This window comes from Pteropus medius, unplaced genomic scaffold, assembly GCF_902729225.1.
Source record: "Pteropus medius unplaced genomic scaffold, Ma_sr-lr_union100, whole genome shotgun sequence".
Classification (NCBI taxonomy): Eukaryota; Metazoa; Chordata; class Mammalia; order Chiroptera; family Pteropodidae; genus Pteropus; species Pteropus medius.
The window spans coordinates 10,383,928-10,400,966 of record NW_024347788.1 but is presented as its reverse complement, the minus strand read 5'-3'; the positions used below and the strand labels follow the sequence as shown (position 1 = coordinate 10,400,966).

The following is a 17,039-nucleotide window of genomic DNA, read 5'->3' as shown; positions in this document are numbered from 1 at the left end:
TTATCTTTCTTATTTCACAGTTGGACACACAAAAATGCAAGAAGGTCAAGTGCTTTACTCAAGGTTACTTGGGAAGCCAGTGGTGCAGCTAGATCAGGACAGGAGAGCTCCAGGCTGAGGCTCCTTCGTCTACTAAGAACGGAGAGATGACTCTTTCGTCTACTAAAAATTAAGCCAAAAAGGCGCTGGAAGGTTTTGAGGATTGAGGAATGTCCCTTCCATCTCTATTTGTCGCTTGAATAATGTTGGAAGGGCATATAGTATTGCCCAGATTGACCAATGGTTCATTTATTATTTTAATGATTTTTGGAAGAAAGTCTTTCCAGATTGGCCCTATTTGTTTGTATGACAGTTTCCAAAAGCTTCCAAAACCATATGTTTACTTTCTGAGAAACAGCTTGCATTTCATTTACCAGTGAGTCAACTGCATAGCCTCCTTTGGCTAAAAAGGGCAAATACGCACATTATTGAATTGAGGGTGCCCCTCGCGTCCGCTGTGGCTGCCTCAGAAGGTTTTGTGCTGAAGTCCCAATTGTGTGCTGACTAAGTACCACTGAATGCATCAACGAGGATACTCAACTGACTTTTAGTAATTTTTTTTTTATAAGCAAAGACACAATTTCAGTCTCTTCGAGGGCTACCCGCCTCTTCTGAATCACCGAGGCAGAAGAATCCAGCGAGGAGCTAACCCGTTTTCTCTTTTGAAGCTAGACACCCAATGTCAGCATTTCTTTCTGTCAGATTCCAGAATAGGGGCTCCAAGTGAGCCCTGCTTTACAAGCTGGCGAGATGGCACTTCCCCTTGTAGTGACAGATGGCGGTGCCTGTCTTCCCAACAAGTCTATTTTTAAAGTAGAGAAGACACCTGGCAGCGGTCACCGCACTAGCAGTGGTACCGCTGGGATGGCACAGGGTTCAGCCCCAGCGACCGCTCCCAGGGAGGGGGTTTGCATGTGTCCGACCCATTTCTCGGTGATAGCACAGGGCTGCGATACATTTTTCTAAATGTTGTGTTAGCTGACACAGTACACTCTACCAAGTTTTGCTGGTGGCAGAAGCATTGCTATCCCTCCTCACGGAACCATGCTGCTGCCTCTGGCCTTTCTGTAGAAATAACTAGAACAAACAAAATCCCCTTACCGAAACAGAGACTTTCTCGCGAGCGCTCACTCACCGAGCACCTCACAGGGGACAGTGAGTGGCGCACAGGCCTGGAACCTCTAGGTCCTTGTCCCACTCAGGGTTCCTCTCCCACCCTCCACTGCATGCTTAGGGTCTCAGCTAGGAAAGAGAACAGGACCTGCGAGCAGCTACACCTGACCTTGAGAAAGCTGTGTGCAGAGGGTTTGGGGATCGGCCAGTCTCGGTTCCACCCTTGTGCTGCCCCTGACCCAACAGGCTTTGTGGCCTTGAGCAGGTACTGCCATCTGTTACTCACCCGAGTCTTTGTTTTCTTATCAGTGAAATAGGAATGGCCATACTTATCTTGGAAGCTCGTTGTAAGGGTTAGAAAGAGTTTGTCAGGTGCCTTAAATAACTTAGAATGTAGTACGAGATCGATGCACAGCCAGTTATTACTAGCAACGATAATGGCACAGGCCACTGCGTGCCAATTGGTGAAGCAGGCATCGATGCTGCAGGATGTCAAAGCAAGCTAAATTTCCCTCACTGTAATTTCTAGATTTTAAAAAATAGGGCTCATCTATCATTTTCCTTTAGTTCCATCCTGATTTCTTTTGTTCTCTGAAAATGTACTGATTGTCATAGCTGCCTTCATGTTGGCTAGATCTTGATTATTCACAGTAGTGGAAGCCAAGGAACAGATAAATCCTTGAAATTCTCAGTTAGAACACGGAGAAATCTTATTTTAGTCTATTTTCTAGTCCAGTCTTGCGTGTACCAGAATTCTTCTGGAAACCGAGTAAGCAACGAAGTGTTTCTTTCTCATCGTCCCGTGATCTGCTACTGACTTGTGAGACAAATAAAAGATGGCTGTCTTTTATTGTGAGAGAAGAACAAATTTTCCTTGACTCGTTTACAAATTCGATCATTAATTGTAGAATGCTTGAAAAATAGCTGAATCTATTTCTCTGAATCTAATTTACAAATAAAATCGTCAGAGTACCAGAATGCCTCTAAGGCGTTGTTCAGTTAGGAAGAGCTACTGTTAATAATACAAACTATATGCCCCAAACGCCCCTGTTTCTGTTTTGTATGTAGTGTGATTTTTCCTGCTGATTTATCTTCCTTCACATTTTGCTGAATCTGCTGTTGAATGTAGTTGAGATTAACCTGAGCAGAATTGACTAATGAGGGGACAGTGGCCCCGAATGATAGGAGCCATTAGTAGAAACCTTTCTGGAATTGAAAACTGGCCGTGGAAAATCTACAGGCTTACAGGTGAATAATGGAGAATGGACTATCGATGAAAACTACCATGTTTGGTCCTTTGTTTTCATCACCGTAAATATCAGTAAGTTCTCTCTTGCTGTGCAGGGAAGAGGAGAAAAAGCCCACCAGTCATTCTGAAGGTCAGGGTGACAGTTGGCAGCCACATACACAAGTCTCCAGGAGACTCGCCTGCCATGCACAGGCCTGCACCCCCTCATTTTGGTATTCACCCTGCCCCCCAAAGTGAGACCTTCTGCACGTAATGAAGTATATCACAAACGTGGATGAGGCAGAGGCTGGTATTTAAAACCCTCGTAACTACTACGGCCACCTACTAGGAGCTTCGTTCTTTTAGAGGAAGTTCACATTGACGGAAGAGTCTCCACAAACTAAAGCAAATGATCCCAGTAAATGAAGGGAAGGAGCAAAGGAAGGAAAGAAAGAGAGGAAAGAAGAGAAAGGGAGGTCGGCGTACAGATATTCCATGAGCGGCTGGTTTTCCCCGGGAGAATCCACACAGTTTATAATTCTGGATCATGCGTTCATAGAAAAAATTGTTTTTAATGGGATATACTTATATTTTAATGGATTATAAAAATTATAATTAATGGGTTTCCGCTCAATTTTAATTTCCAATTAAAATTTTCTTACAACTGCAGCAAACTAAAGCAAAATTTAGAAAACTATCTTTGAGAAGTAGATCTCAAAACTACCCGTATAACTGTATTCCTCCAAGGGAATCTTTGTAAACCGAGGAAAAATAACGTAATAGTCCACTAAGAAGATGACTAATTCTTGTGACTGCGATCAGTGATCTCCTTCTTCCCTCTGGGATGCCAGATGTCGAACTATCTTGAACATCCAAAGTCTTTTATAAATGTTAAAAGGCAAACTGAGCTCAGCTGGTCTCAAGCCATTCTCTGCTATCGTGGGAATGGTGACAGGCTGGGAATCAAGTGTGGCCGAATATCTTAGCCACTTCCTTTCTCTCAGTCAGAAAGTTACTCCCACTGGCAGCTCCGTCTTCTTCCTCTCTAAATCGATTTTTAGTGCCTTAGCAAAATACTAAATTAGGTCTAGTTAGAGTCTGAAACCCACGAAGAAAATCGCATCAGGATTTCATCTAAAAAAATTAAAAGGACATGGAATCTATACCAATAAACTGTGTGTTTTGTGGCGTTATAAAATGCCTTTGCCTGAGGCAGAATTGGATGACAAGCAGCAGGATGTACTTTTGCGGAAAAAAAAAAAAAGTGACTAGATAGGAGTTTGAAATAATCTAGACCTATTATTTTTGTATACGTGACATTTTGATGTGAGACTTGTGTTGGGACAAAGAAAAATTCTGTTTTCTGGTTGAGTTCCAAAGTCACCATATTGGTACAGTTTCTTGCCCCAGACACAACCCCTAGGAAGAAATAGACCAGGAGGAAAGCGTTTTTTGACAGCTGGAGAGAAGAAGGGGGCAGAGATTATGCCGTAAAAATGTTCTGTCTTTTAAATGTATGTTCAAATAAATTCTTGGGTAACGTAACTGTTTTTAAAGTTTTCAAACGTTTCCAGTGTGGTTTTAAGTTTTATCCAATATTTGGTTTATAAATAATGTTTGTTTTTGTTAAGAATGTCATATGTGATCATTATAGAAATTTCAGAGAATACACGAAAGTGTTATAACACAAAAATAAAATTCACCAATAATCCAAATCATCAGAGATAACTGCTGTTAAAATGGGCAAAATAAAAGATGGCAACCCCCCAACCCATCCTCTGCAGTGCTTGCCCGGCTGCCTGCATCTATCCCGTAATCTCTGGCTTCTTTTTTATTACAGCGGATGAAAGGTGCCCCTTCCCAGCCTTGTCTAATCCCTTCTCTTTCAGTGAGCTGGCACCTCCCTCCGCTAAGGAGCCTCTACATTCCCTTCTGACTCCTCCTACTTTGCCAGCTTCCATACCGTGGAGTTTTCTGTAGTTAGTTGCTGTCTTTGCCTCCTTCTCTCCCGTTTTTTCCTCCTCCTGCCTGGTCCAGTGCGTCTTCCTTCTCTGTCCCTTTACTAAAACTGCCATCGTCCAGGTCACCCACGACCTCAGTGTCGCGTAGCCAGCGGATAATTCTCCGTCTCCTTTTACTGAACCTCTGTGCAGTAGTTGACGCATCAATTATTTCTTCTTCTTGAAATAGTCTTTCTGCTCATCTTCCAAGATATCATGTCTTCCTAGTCTTCTTGATAATTCACCAAGTGTTGTCCTTATCTTCCTCCGTTCGACCTGTTAGTTTGGACAAGATTGATTCTTCTCGAATATTCTCTGTTTGCACTTACTTTTGATGTGATTCCATCCAGAACTATGCTTTAAATATTATCTGCATGCCAACAATTTCTAAGGTTTTCATCATCGCTATCTTCTCCACTGAGCTTCAGATAGCCAGTTGCCCCCTAGGCATTTCACTTGGCATGTCCAACAACACGTGGCCAGGAGACTTTCGATTCCACCACCTTCAATCTGTGCCCATCTTAGTGGTCATGGCACCGCCACCTGGCCACAGCTCCAGACTTTGGACTCTTGCCCGATGTCTCCTCTTCCTTCAACTCCCCCTCCCCTCCATCAGCAGGTACTCAGGTGAGGCCACACCCCTGTTTAAGATCTTACAATCAAGTCTCATTAACTGAAATAAAATGCAGACTTAATACCTCGGCCTTGCATGAGCTGACCCTCTCCTGCTCCTCCACGTGAATCCTGGACCAGTGTCCCCACCCCATGGCTTCCCGTGTTCCAACTCTAACAAGCTCATTTAATCTAGGGGCCTTTGCCTCCCTTATTACTTATTCCTCCATGTCCTTACATCTTCACCTGCTGGCTTGTCCCTACTATTTAGGTTCCACCCAAGATCTTTCTTTAAAGCAGCAACCCCTCCATCACGTAATCTAAAATAGCCCATCCTCCCACTTAGTTTCCATGACAGATGCCTCTGGATTTTCTTCACAGCACTTAGCGTCAGAAAAGCTCTTGCTTCTTTAATTACTTGATCCTTGAATTTTATTCATTTAGAATGTAAGCTCCAGAAAAGCAGCCACCTTGTCTGTCTCGTTTACCACTTTATACTCAGGGAATATAATAGTGCTTAGTATGAAGTAGGTACTTAATAATATGGGCTGAATGATTATTGAACAGATATTTCGAAGTATTTCTATTTAGTTCTTTTTCACCATGAATTAAAACATTGTATTTAGTCACATCTTAAATAGTTTTTCATTGCCTGATTTTTTCAATAACCATCATAACATTAGCATATGCCTGTGTTATTACACATTTTTTTTCCAAATATTTTTTTTATTACACAACTGATACTAGTTAGTGGGGCAAACTTAAAAGTATAAGCAAACTAAAATAAGAGGGAAGACCAACCTATAATACTCCATTATAATTTGCCACACATCCATTTACATATGGACATACAAATATATACTACATTACATTAAACTATTCATGCTAATATAATTTTAATAGCTAAATAGTGCTTGTCTCTATGGTTATGACGTTCATTTTTCTGTTAATATGTGGTTATTCCATTTTTTGATACTAAAATAACATTGCAATATGTACCTTTTTTGAACCTTTAAAAATAATTTCAAGTTGTATGATTCTAAGATTTGTTCTTTTTAAGAATATCGGTAAGCGATACGCTTGTAGTCTGGTGTTTACTTCATGTTATTAATCACCGCACAGACTACCATCTGCAAGTCTGTCTTTCTGTAAGGATTTTTTCTTGAATGAAGAAGGGTGGTCTCTTGAACCCAGAAGTCGCTGTGAGAGGGAGGAGTTTAGTGGCCCACACAAAGATATTCCTGGTGTGACATTTTTTCTAAGACCTGTTCATGAGCAACCACTTAAGACCAGTCCTTCGGGGGCGACAGTAGATGGCCTTCCCCTAGAGGGGTTTGTCTTGCTATCCCTTCTTCTTAACCATCAAAAAATACCCTTTATCTTGGGACAACAGTGGACCAATGACAAGGCCAGTTGAAAAGAATAATGGTCAATAGATGCTCCGTATGAACTATACATATTTATATTAATATAAATATGTGAATATAGAGGCTTCTATGTCAAGACGCTGTAAAGTTCAGACGTAACTATCATATGTACTGGGTGGGAAGCGCTTTTATTTAAAGTGTATACGAACCTTTATCCGGGGTTAACGTCGTATATCTCATGGTCCAGGGCCAGCTTTGCATTTTCTTCTCTTTACACTTTTCTGAAACTCTTGTCTTTCTCAGAAGACCTTCTTCAAGCTGGCATGTTTGGAAGAATCTGCGCCAAAATATCCATGGGGGTTTTCTGTGCATGTGGAATTACAGGTGGAGTTTCCCCTTATTTTTATTTACCTATATTTTCTAGTTTATCAAATTAACTTATTTGCAGGGTTTCCGATACTGTGGGAAAATGCTAATTTTATATTGTAAATTTAAAAAAGCAGGCTATGAAACGGGGTAATGTGTGTGGAGCCACGGTAATGGGTTTTGGCTCCTGGCAGGCCGCCTCGCCCTGACACTTGAGTGTAGGAGTGTGTGATCACGTCGGTCGCAGGGGACTCTCAAACGTGTGTTCTGGGCCAGCACGCTGAGCGTGCCGGTTACCGGGGGTGGCGTTTCTGTTGTCTAGTCCTGTGCTGTCCTTTTCATTTCTGTCTGTTTTTCTATTCCAAAGTTATCACACAGCAGCTTTGCAGTGGCCTTGAGACAGCTCTGCAAAGTCCCACAGCCCTTGTGGCTGACTGAACATCTCTGGGAAGGTGTCAGAGACACCCTGCCCTGAGTTTAGATAAAGTGCTTTTGAGTCGGCTTCAGCCAAGGGTCTCCCCAGGGCTCAAAGATGTGTTTGGGATTATTTCCTGTCCCACTCACTCTAAAAAGGCACTTGTCCCATCTCGCTGTCACCGTGTTCATGGCCACTAAAGTGAGTCCATCTGAACACCCAGGGAATTGAGCTAGATTTTAAAAAAGACAAAATACCCATACGAAGTACACTTAACGTGCCATCACTATGCAAATTATAGCGTAATGCCTGTGTGTTCATGGGTTAGGTCCCTTTATAGCCCGTGAATTCTTTCAACTGTTATTTTATTCATTATATTTTCAGCAGTTAGCACAGTGCCCGGCCCCCTATAGAGGCTCAAAAAATGTTTACAGTTTAGTTCTAGTTTCCTAGAGGAAAATCCAATAAATATATCATTGATTCCACAAAACTCTCCATGGCTATTTTCAATTTCATTTCTATATCACGTCACAGACTTCCATAAATCACTTCTCCAGGGCTGGGGTGCTCACTTCTTAGCGACCCCCCGCCCCTCCTCAGAGCAGTGTCACGTGTCTAGTAAGTGCTCAGTAAATGCCTCATGCTTTAGTGTGGTTTTGGAAATGGGAAGATTGTCCTCATTTCGGAAGATTTTCTTAGTTTAATTGTTCTCCAAATTGTATATTGGTTTTCACATCGCTGCTGCTGGGCTGTCACCAATTGGCTTGCAACTTATAACTATCTAATCGTTTGGGATACGTTTATCCGCGGCTGATGATTAGGTTAATGGAAACGCAGATGACTCATGCTCAGCGGGACCACCATTACTGAGCTACCTGTTGGCATTAACTGTGGGAAGGGCTGGAACTAGAACCCAGAAATCATGTGGACTTTGTTTTTCTCTCGGAAGTCACACTTCCTGTCCGCTTCACCGGGGAGCAGATGCAGGCCCTTCCGCGGCCAACAAAAGCCAACAGGTTTAATCTAGGGCTGAATTCTCGCGTGCTTGGAAAAGTGCCCTGCGGTTAACACACAGAATGCCCCTTCCTCGGTGGCAGTCTGCTGAGGTCCCTGGGGGATGTGGAAAGGGGCCCACACCCCACTTCCTGGATCCTCCCGGAACAGAGTGTGTTTGCAGATCAAGGCCCACCGCTGAGCATGTCGCACAGTCCCCGCAGAGGATGTGCAGATGGACCCCCCAAAGAGCTGTGAGCGCAGCCTGCGCGGAGCCCGCTCAGGCCCAGCGCGTGGCGACCGCCCGGAGCCAAGCGACATGCTGCCGACTACGTGGACCGCGGTGGTCCAGGGACCGAAGAGCACAGGCGCGGGATGCAAGTTAGAAGAGGCGTTGGAGTCACCTGCGGGCCTGACAGGTGTCATCAGCCGAGAAGCGGGAGCGGTCGTGGGAGCTTGAAGGTGAAATGGGGAGGATGGGGGAGGATGGGGGAGGACAGGGTCGTCAGGACCGTGAGCAGGTTGGATGTCGAGAGCACGGGATGCGCTAGGCAGCGGAGGGAAATGAGATCGAATTTTTAAAGTGTCAAAATCTCCCTTTCACTATCCGTGTCTGATCTGGTACAGTTTGCAGATATTATCAACAGCTTATCAAATTGTTCACTTTATGTGACCACAAGGACAATATCGAATACCCGCCTTTGCACTGGAGCAATGGGCTTGGCATTTCATGAGGCCGTGCGGCTGCTTATTTCCTTAAGCTGGACACTGTCTTTAAGCTTGACAATCTGAGGTTCCTTGCAGGTTCTGGAGTATTAAGCAGACACGTTATCGAACATTATTGCTGGCGTCACTTTGCAAATAGGTTTATAAATTCTTCAGACCTGAAATAGTTTTTCTTAACAGATATATGTTCCTAGCAATCCTACAGGTGGCATGAGGAAATACAATAAGCCCCGCCTTCAATTTGTTTTTTATTAAACATTTTACTAACATGCAGCAGAATTTCCTTAGGCTCAGTTACTTTGCCAAATTCTTATTCTAGATTTTCAGTAGGAATTTAGAAGTCATGCCAATGACCAAATAACTCTTTGGCATATTGTAACTTGGTTGAGTTGCAAGTCTTTATTTAAATAGTATTTAACTGAGCATATAAAAATAAGCATATTTTTATATTTTTAGTTTGGAGTTCAAGTTTTTATTTTCAATTTGATTAACGCATGTTTAAATAAAAGTAGATCTTCTCGTTGAGACTAAAAAAACAGAATATGTTCTCCCTTAGGTTAAATGCAATATCGATCATGTGTGTTTGCCATAATTCATTAATAGAAATAGTAAAGACTCAGTTTACAGGAAAAGGTAATTCATCTTTTTAGTTTGGATGAAATAATGAAAATATCACTGGTGATACAGTCAGGACACAAACATAAGCACACGCCGTTACCTGTGCGAAGTTTATTTCCTGCGTCATGGAGCTGCTTCTGATGCAGTAGCTCAGGGCTGCCATGAACTTGGCCTTTCCTTCCTGGTGGCAGTGCCACGTGTCATTGTCTGACTTCCCCTAGGAGGTGTGGGATGGAGGGGAGTGATCGTCTGACATTTTTACTGGGACTGATAATGGTGTCACTTCATTTACACTCTGATCACGGTCCCCAGTTGTTGCTACTTCCGATGACGGCTTCTCTGTGATATTAGCTACGTCTTATAGCAGTTGGTGGTCTCACCTGGGATGTGGGGCTGTCTTGGAATCATCATGGTGCCAACAAGAATGTGGATGCTGTCCTAGAAGTCACCCTTGTGTGGCTGTGGATGGTGTCTGCAGTATTTGCAGGCTACCTGTATCATCTGTTACGTGCTACTAGCACAGTACCCTAAGATTTTGGTGGGCATTTCAAATCATTGTATTCTGACATTAATGTCTGCATTAAAAACAACAAAGTATTTCTTATTTCTTCATGGCGTTATTTTTTAAAAAACGGATCAACTAAGCAAATTGAAAGGCTTGCCTCTCAACTTTTTTATGATCCTGAAAAGTATTTAAGCACATCTGACTTTTTTTCTCATTCTTGTCAGCACTGAAATTGATTCTCCATCACATTCAGGATCAAGTTCAAGCTCCTGCACGTGGCAGGGAAGGCCTTCACGATCAGGTGGCCGCCTACATCTGATATCTGTTTCTCAGTTACTCTATGCTCGTGCACTCTGCCATACTGTAGTTTCACAGATGGGCCCTCCTGCCTGACATGCCACCCGCCCTTCCCCATCCATGTGCTTTGTGGTTCTACAGGGCTGGTCCTGGGACCACCTAAATCAAGATCAAATGGGAAACTTATTAAAAACACAGATTTCTGGGTCACATCGGAGATATATCGCAAGTTCAACCTATTTTTAAAATTTCATTTTATTATTAGTTTCAAGTATACTGTACATTGGTTAGACATTTGTATAGTTTATAAAATGATCCCCCCAATTGCTCCCTGCCTCCCTCCCCTGGCCCTCCACTCAGCCATTACATTAATGCTGACCGCATTCCCTATGCCGTGCTCCCCATCCCCGTGACCATCCATCAGCTACCAATTTGTACTTCTTTAATCCTTCACCCCACTTTTCCAGCCCCCCAGCCCCTTCTCCTCTGGCTGTCACCAGATTGTCCTCTGTATCTGTGGGTCTGTTTTCGATTAGTTTGTTCCTTTTGTTCCTTAGATTCCGCATATAACTGAAATCATATGGTATTTATCTTTCTCTGCCTGACTTATTTCAACCTATTTTTAACAAGTTCAACCTAACCCATGAGTGCCATGGATCTACAAAATGAATCGCTTCTTTGAAAAATCGGTTCCTCCATCAGCCATCTAGGAGGCCCACTCTTACCTGTTAGCATCTCTCCTGTCTGTGCTGTGACGGAGAGGGTCTCTCCGCCCCGCTGGCTCCCCGGCGTCGTGTGCAGTGTGCAGTGAGTGCTTCATCGCCTGCAGTACCCGCCCGTCCCTGTCACCAGTCCACGCGCCTGGTGGGCTGGGCCCTCATTTGTCAGCTGCCTTTGTACAGTTTTAGCACAAGCAGAGTTTAATGAGAGCTTATTTATTTGTTCATTGCCAGCTCAGGGTTAGCATTAAATGATCCTAAGAGTATTCAAATCAAAGTCATCGTGACTTGTTAGTTTGACTGTAGAAGGCTAAGAAAGAAGGTGAAGGAACATTATTTTCTTTATCTTCATTAAGGAGATCCTGTTTAAACCAGCAAGGGAAAAATAACGATATTCCATTTTAATTTATGAGATAAAAACCAAGTTACCAATTTGTCTCACCAAGTTTCTTCTCATGGGAAAATTGAAACATTGACTCCAATCGGGAAAAGTGGAAAAAGAAAGACAATTGAAATTCTCTCCATGAAAATGAAAAATAATTTGTGTTGTTATTTTAAACCTATAAAATAGAAAAGCTGTGTTATTACAGGTTGACGAGTTCGTCCTTTTCTTTCTACAATGATGTTACTTAAACCTCTTTTATTACGTTTTCACAGACCACATGATACAGGATGTTTAATAGAGTCATAAAAGAATCATACCCCTTAAGTACCTTGTAAGCAGAGGCTTTGTGGCAGAATTCTTCCTGTGTCGTGATTGCAGTTTTATGCAGGGAGATAAACTATTCAGAGTTGCTTTTGCATCAATGACTGTGTATTGAATAGTTACCCTTTCTTTAAACTCCGTCCTAACATACTGAGGACATTTTGTGTCATTGGCAATTTGCTAGAAGGTCATCTAGTTCTGAGAAATTTTCTTTTCCTCATTTCTCTTTGTTCCTCTAGAGGAGCAGCAGAAGAAAGAAATTGGACTTAACATGCCCCTTAGTTATACAAAAAAGGATGTAAAGAAAATCCTGAATTCGCATTGATGGTTTTATTCGGCTGTAAAGTCACTCTTTGCCAAGGCTCTAAGTTATACTTTATGGATTCGTCTTTGTGGCATTTGTATCGGTAAAGCACCTGGCCAAGGAGTTACCTGTTGAGATGTGCACCTGCGCATGAGCACCGTTTCTGTTTGATTCAGCGTGGGTGGCTGTCCTTGAATCTGTCCCCCATTCTTAGGGTTATTTTTGCAGTTCACTGACGCTTGTGAGCAATTTCTAGTTCTCATAAAATGTCAGCGGCATTGACTCTGGAACTGGAAATACTAGGTGATTGTCATCAATTCTAAATAATACGATCGTTTTGTGTTTTACACTGTACCCTTTTCCAGGGAAAGGTTATTTCCTACCGAATATTGGCGTGTGACAGGCTCACATAAAGTGACCCAGAAGGACGTCTACCGATGAAGTTAATGAGTCCAACTATATAAAATCTTGTAGACTAACCTAATATAAAAGTGGCATTGGACGCATTTGCAGTGGGAGAAGTTAAATAAACTTCAAGTTGCATTGTGTGGGAACAAAAGTGCCACATCCTTTACCTGGACTGTCATTGGCTTTCATCCTTTCACTACGGAGTCTCTAAGGAACTCACCGATCACCTGCAAGTTTCATAATATAGGTCTCAACATGGCATATTGGATGGGTAAACACAAAATTTATTTGTGTTTAGTGTGTGTGTGTGTGTGTGTGTCTGTGATCTATCTTTCTCTCCTTATTCTAGAAGCGTTGGGCATTTTTCTGGAGACCTTTAATGCTTAAAGCACACCAGTTCAAAAGAGGCAGATGAGGTGGCACCAAGGCCTGGCCGGTGTGAATATGTAGATGGACCTCGGCCATCTTTGGAACTCTGGTTTGAGAGGAGAGCTCCATGAAGACCTCTGCCCCCCGCTCCTCAGCCACACCCTCCACCCCCGCCCGCCTATCAGAGTACCTGGTGGTTTGAGGGCTCCAAGTGCTCCGTTATCTGCATGAAGATGCCCTGGCTTTGCTTCAGCTGTCCCCCTCACTCTGCATATTCCCACTCACACAGTGCAGTCATCACTAGAGCACCGTACCTCCAAGGGACCTAAGCTCTGGTTGCAGGAAGAGCTGCACAGTGCAGACGACAGCTGTTAATAAAGAAGGGAAGAATCCTTTCAAGTTCATTAAGAGAATAAGAAGACTTCCTGCTCTCGCTGCGGAGCCTTGGCGTGTTTCCCAGAAAATAAATCAAACGGAAGTGGTGTGTTGTTTATCAGAGTTTCGAACACGAGTCCTGTAATAATGAAGTCACCAAGAGAATGAGAGAGGGAGATTTGTTTCTGCCTTGTCGACCCCTCCCCGTGGTCATCCTTACACTCATCGAATGGGGGGAGAGCCCTTGAGAAAGAGAAGTGGAATTTATAAGAATGGTAATAAGTAAGAGGAGAAAGGCATTTTAAATGGAATGAAGCTAATCAGTGATTTTAATTGTAATGATCTGATTCTCTCTCTTGTGCAAATGACCGAGTAGTCCTTGTTTGGGAACGGACATTCAGCCACAGAGAATGGACATGTTCGTAAACCACTGAGTGTCTAGGGCTAGCAAGATAAGGTGAAAAAAAAAATAAACAGAGTCGGAAGACCCGGGAGTCCCAGGTGTCAGTCTAAGCTCCGTCTTCGATTTGCTCTGTGGTTTAGGGGTTACCTTTTCACCTGTCTGAGGAATGTATTTCCTTCCTATGATAACAGCTAGAAAAGAAAAAAATGCATTCCACTTATCTCATCCACGTTGTCTTCTGGAAATGATAAGAATCATTTAGTGATGCGTTGCTGAAAATTTTTCAAATAAATCCCTTCTTTATTGAAAATAACTTTGGATTTTTCCGAATAGCAATGAGTGGGAATGATAATCATGTTTACATAAAAGTTCTATGCTATGGGAATAACTTCTAGGTAATTTCAGCAACACGGTGGCATGAAAAGACCTCTATGTCTCTCCCTTTGAAGTTACAACAAGTTGGACAGTTATAATTCAACAAAAGATTCCCTGCTCAACACACAGACACATCTGAGACATCCACACATTGAGACATTTGCAGGTGGGCACATTGGGGCGAGCAGGGGAGGCTTGTCTTGGGGACAGACAGAGACAGGAGCTCCCTGGATGCAGCCTGGAGATCGCCATCACCCTAGCAGATGCAGTCACAGAGTGGATGTTAGGCTGCAGCACATACACTCGGCAGCCTTAAGGACCAGAGGAGAAGAAGCGATATTCAGGCCTGAGAGGCCAGCATAACAATGCAGTTAAATCCCGTGACAGGAGCAAAGAGGGAGCACGAAGGTGTGGCAGCTGTGGTCTAGCAGCTGCCATTACCAAGCAGAAAACAAAGACACAGACGTGGGTACCCACCTCCACTCTCCATCCCAGATGAATTAGAGAGCTTAGGATACAAGGTGGAGGAAAGAATCAGTGATATTGAAGATAGAAATGTAGAAATGACTCAGGTGGAAGAAAAGAGAGAATCGAGAGTAAAAAAGAAAGAAAGAAAGAAAGAACTCTACAAGAACTATCTGACTCTCTTGGAAAGTTCAATATAAGAATGATGGGTATACCAGAAGGAGAAGAGAGGGAGAAGGGACCAGAGAGCCCATTCAAATGAGTAATCCGTGATAAGTTCTCAAACCTATGGAAAGAGCGAGACACTCAAATTCAAGAAGCCAATGGAACACTCAGTTATTGCAGTACAAAAAGACCTTCTCCAAGGCGCATAATACAAAAGTTGTTAAAAATTAATGACAAAGAAAGAATTCTCAGGGTAGCCCCGGAAAAGAAGACAGTAACCTATAAAGGAAATCCCACTAGATTATCATTGGATTTCTCAACAGAAACCCTATAAACTAGGAAATCAAGTATTCAAAATACTGAAAGAGAGAAACCACCAGCTAAGTCTAGTACATCCAGTAAAGTTATCCTTTAGATACGAAGGAGAAATAAAGAATTTTCCAGACAAACAAAAGCTGAGGGAATTTACCGCTACAAGACGTGCATTACTAGAAATGCTAAAAGGAGCTCTTCTACTTGAAACAAGAAGACGAAAGGATGTAATACTGTGAGTAAGATGACAGCGAACAGACAAAAGCAAGAAATTGCAACTGTTGTTCAGAACAGGGTATTAAACACTTAAATATAACATAAAGGTTAAAAGGATAAAAAGCACTTTTAAAAAAAGAAGACAACTACTACAACTTGGAAATAAATGCACAGCATAAAAAGGGATAATTTTTGACAACAAAAACAGAAAAGGGGAGAGACAAAAAGACTGAACTTGCACAGGCGAATGGAGATAAGAAACAATTACAAGAAAAAGGACTATTGTATGTATAAAACTTTTTTCATAAACCTAATAAACACAAAACAAAATTTTAAAACTGAGACACATTACATAAAAAAGAGGAAATGAAGGAAAAAAATAATAAAATATGACCAAACTAAAATAGCAGACAGAAACACAAGGAAAAAAGACACAATGGGGATACAAAGCTACCAGAAGAGAAAAGATGAAATGGCTAGAAGAAGTTCCCATATATCAATAATCACACTAAATGTAAATGGACCAACTCCCCGATTAAAAGATGCAGACTAGCAGAATGGATTAAAAATTAAGACCCAACTATATGCTGCCTTCAGGAGACACATCTCAGCTACAAAGACAAACATGGAGTCTAAGTGAAGAGGTGGATGATGATACCCAGCAGATGGCACCCAGAGAAAAGGGGGAGTAGCCGTACTTGTATCTGACAAAACAGAGTTCATGATAAACAAGGTAAGAAGAGACAACAGTGTACATTTTATAATGATAGAAGGGACAATAAAACAAGAAGACATAACATTTATCAATATATGTGAACCTAACTTGGGAGCCCCAAAATATACAAAGCAATTACTAACAAAACTAAAAGGAGAAACTGACAAAAACACAATTACGGAAGGGGATCTTTAAACCCCACAGACAGCAAATGATAGATCATCCAAACAGACAATCGATAAAGGAATATCGGCCTTCTATGACACATTACCAAGTTGACATAATTAATATTTACACAGTTTTTCATTCTGGAATGCCAGAATACACATTCTTCTCTACTTCTCATGGAGCGTTCTCAGGGATACGTTGGGGCACAAAACTAGTCTCGACAAATTTAAGAAGATTAAAATCATACCGAGCATATTCTCTGAGCACAGCGGATTGGAACTGGGAGTCAGCTACAGAAAGGAAGCTGGAAAAACCACAAATATGTGGAGATTAAACAACATGTTATTGAACAACTACTGGGTCAAAGAAGAAATAAAGGAAGAGATCAAAAGATACATAGAGACGAATGACAATGTCGATACGACGTATCAAAAATTTTGGAATGCAGCAAAAGTGGTAATAAGACGAAGGTTTATAGCATCACAGGCCTACCTTAAGAAACAAGAAAAATCTCAAACAACCTAACATTTCGTCTTAAAGAACTAGAAGAACATATGAAGTCCTAAGTCAGTAGAGGGAAGGAAATAATAAAAATTAGAGTAGAATTAAATGAAATAGAGAACAAGAGACAGTAGAAAAAAATTAATGCAACAAACAGTCGGTTCTTTGAAAAGATAAATAAAATTGACAAACTTCTGGCTAGACTCACTAAAGAAAAATGAGAAAAGACTCAAACAAAATCGGAAATGAAAGGCCATAAGTTACAATGGACACCGAAGAAATACAAAGGACTGGACAAAAATACTATGAAAGGCTATAATTTGATAACATAGAATAAATGGACACATTCTTAGAAATGTATAACCTTTCTAAACTGAACCATGAAGAACTGGAAAATCTTAATAGACCAATCAACAGTAAGGAAATTGAAACAGTCATCAAAAACTTCCCCTAAAACAAGTCAGGACCAAATGGCTTCACCAGTGAAATCTACCAAACATACAAAGATTTAATACCTATCCTTCTCAAACGCTTCCAAAAAACTGAAGAAGGGGCAATA

The 17,039-nt window shown here is 41.8% G+C and overlaps 1 protein-coding gene across 1 annotated transcript in view; it reads left to right on the top strand.

Moving 5' to 3' along the window:
• The window catches only part of LHFPL6 (LHFPL tetraspan subfamily member 6), a 194,795-nt gene that overhangs the window by 94,130 nt on the left and 83,626 nt on the right, over window positions 1-17,039 (top strand). The gene's annotated exons all lie outside the window — the stretch shown is intronic.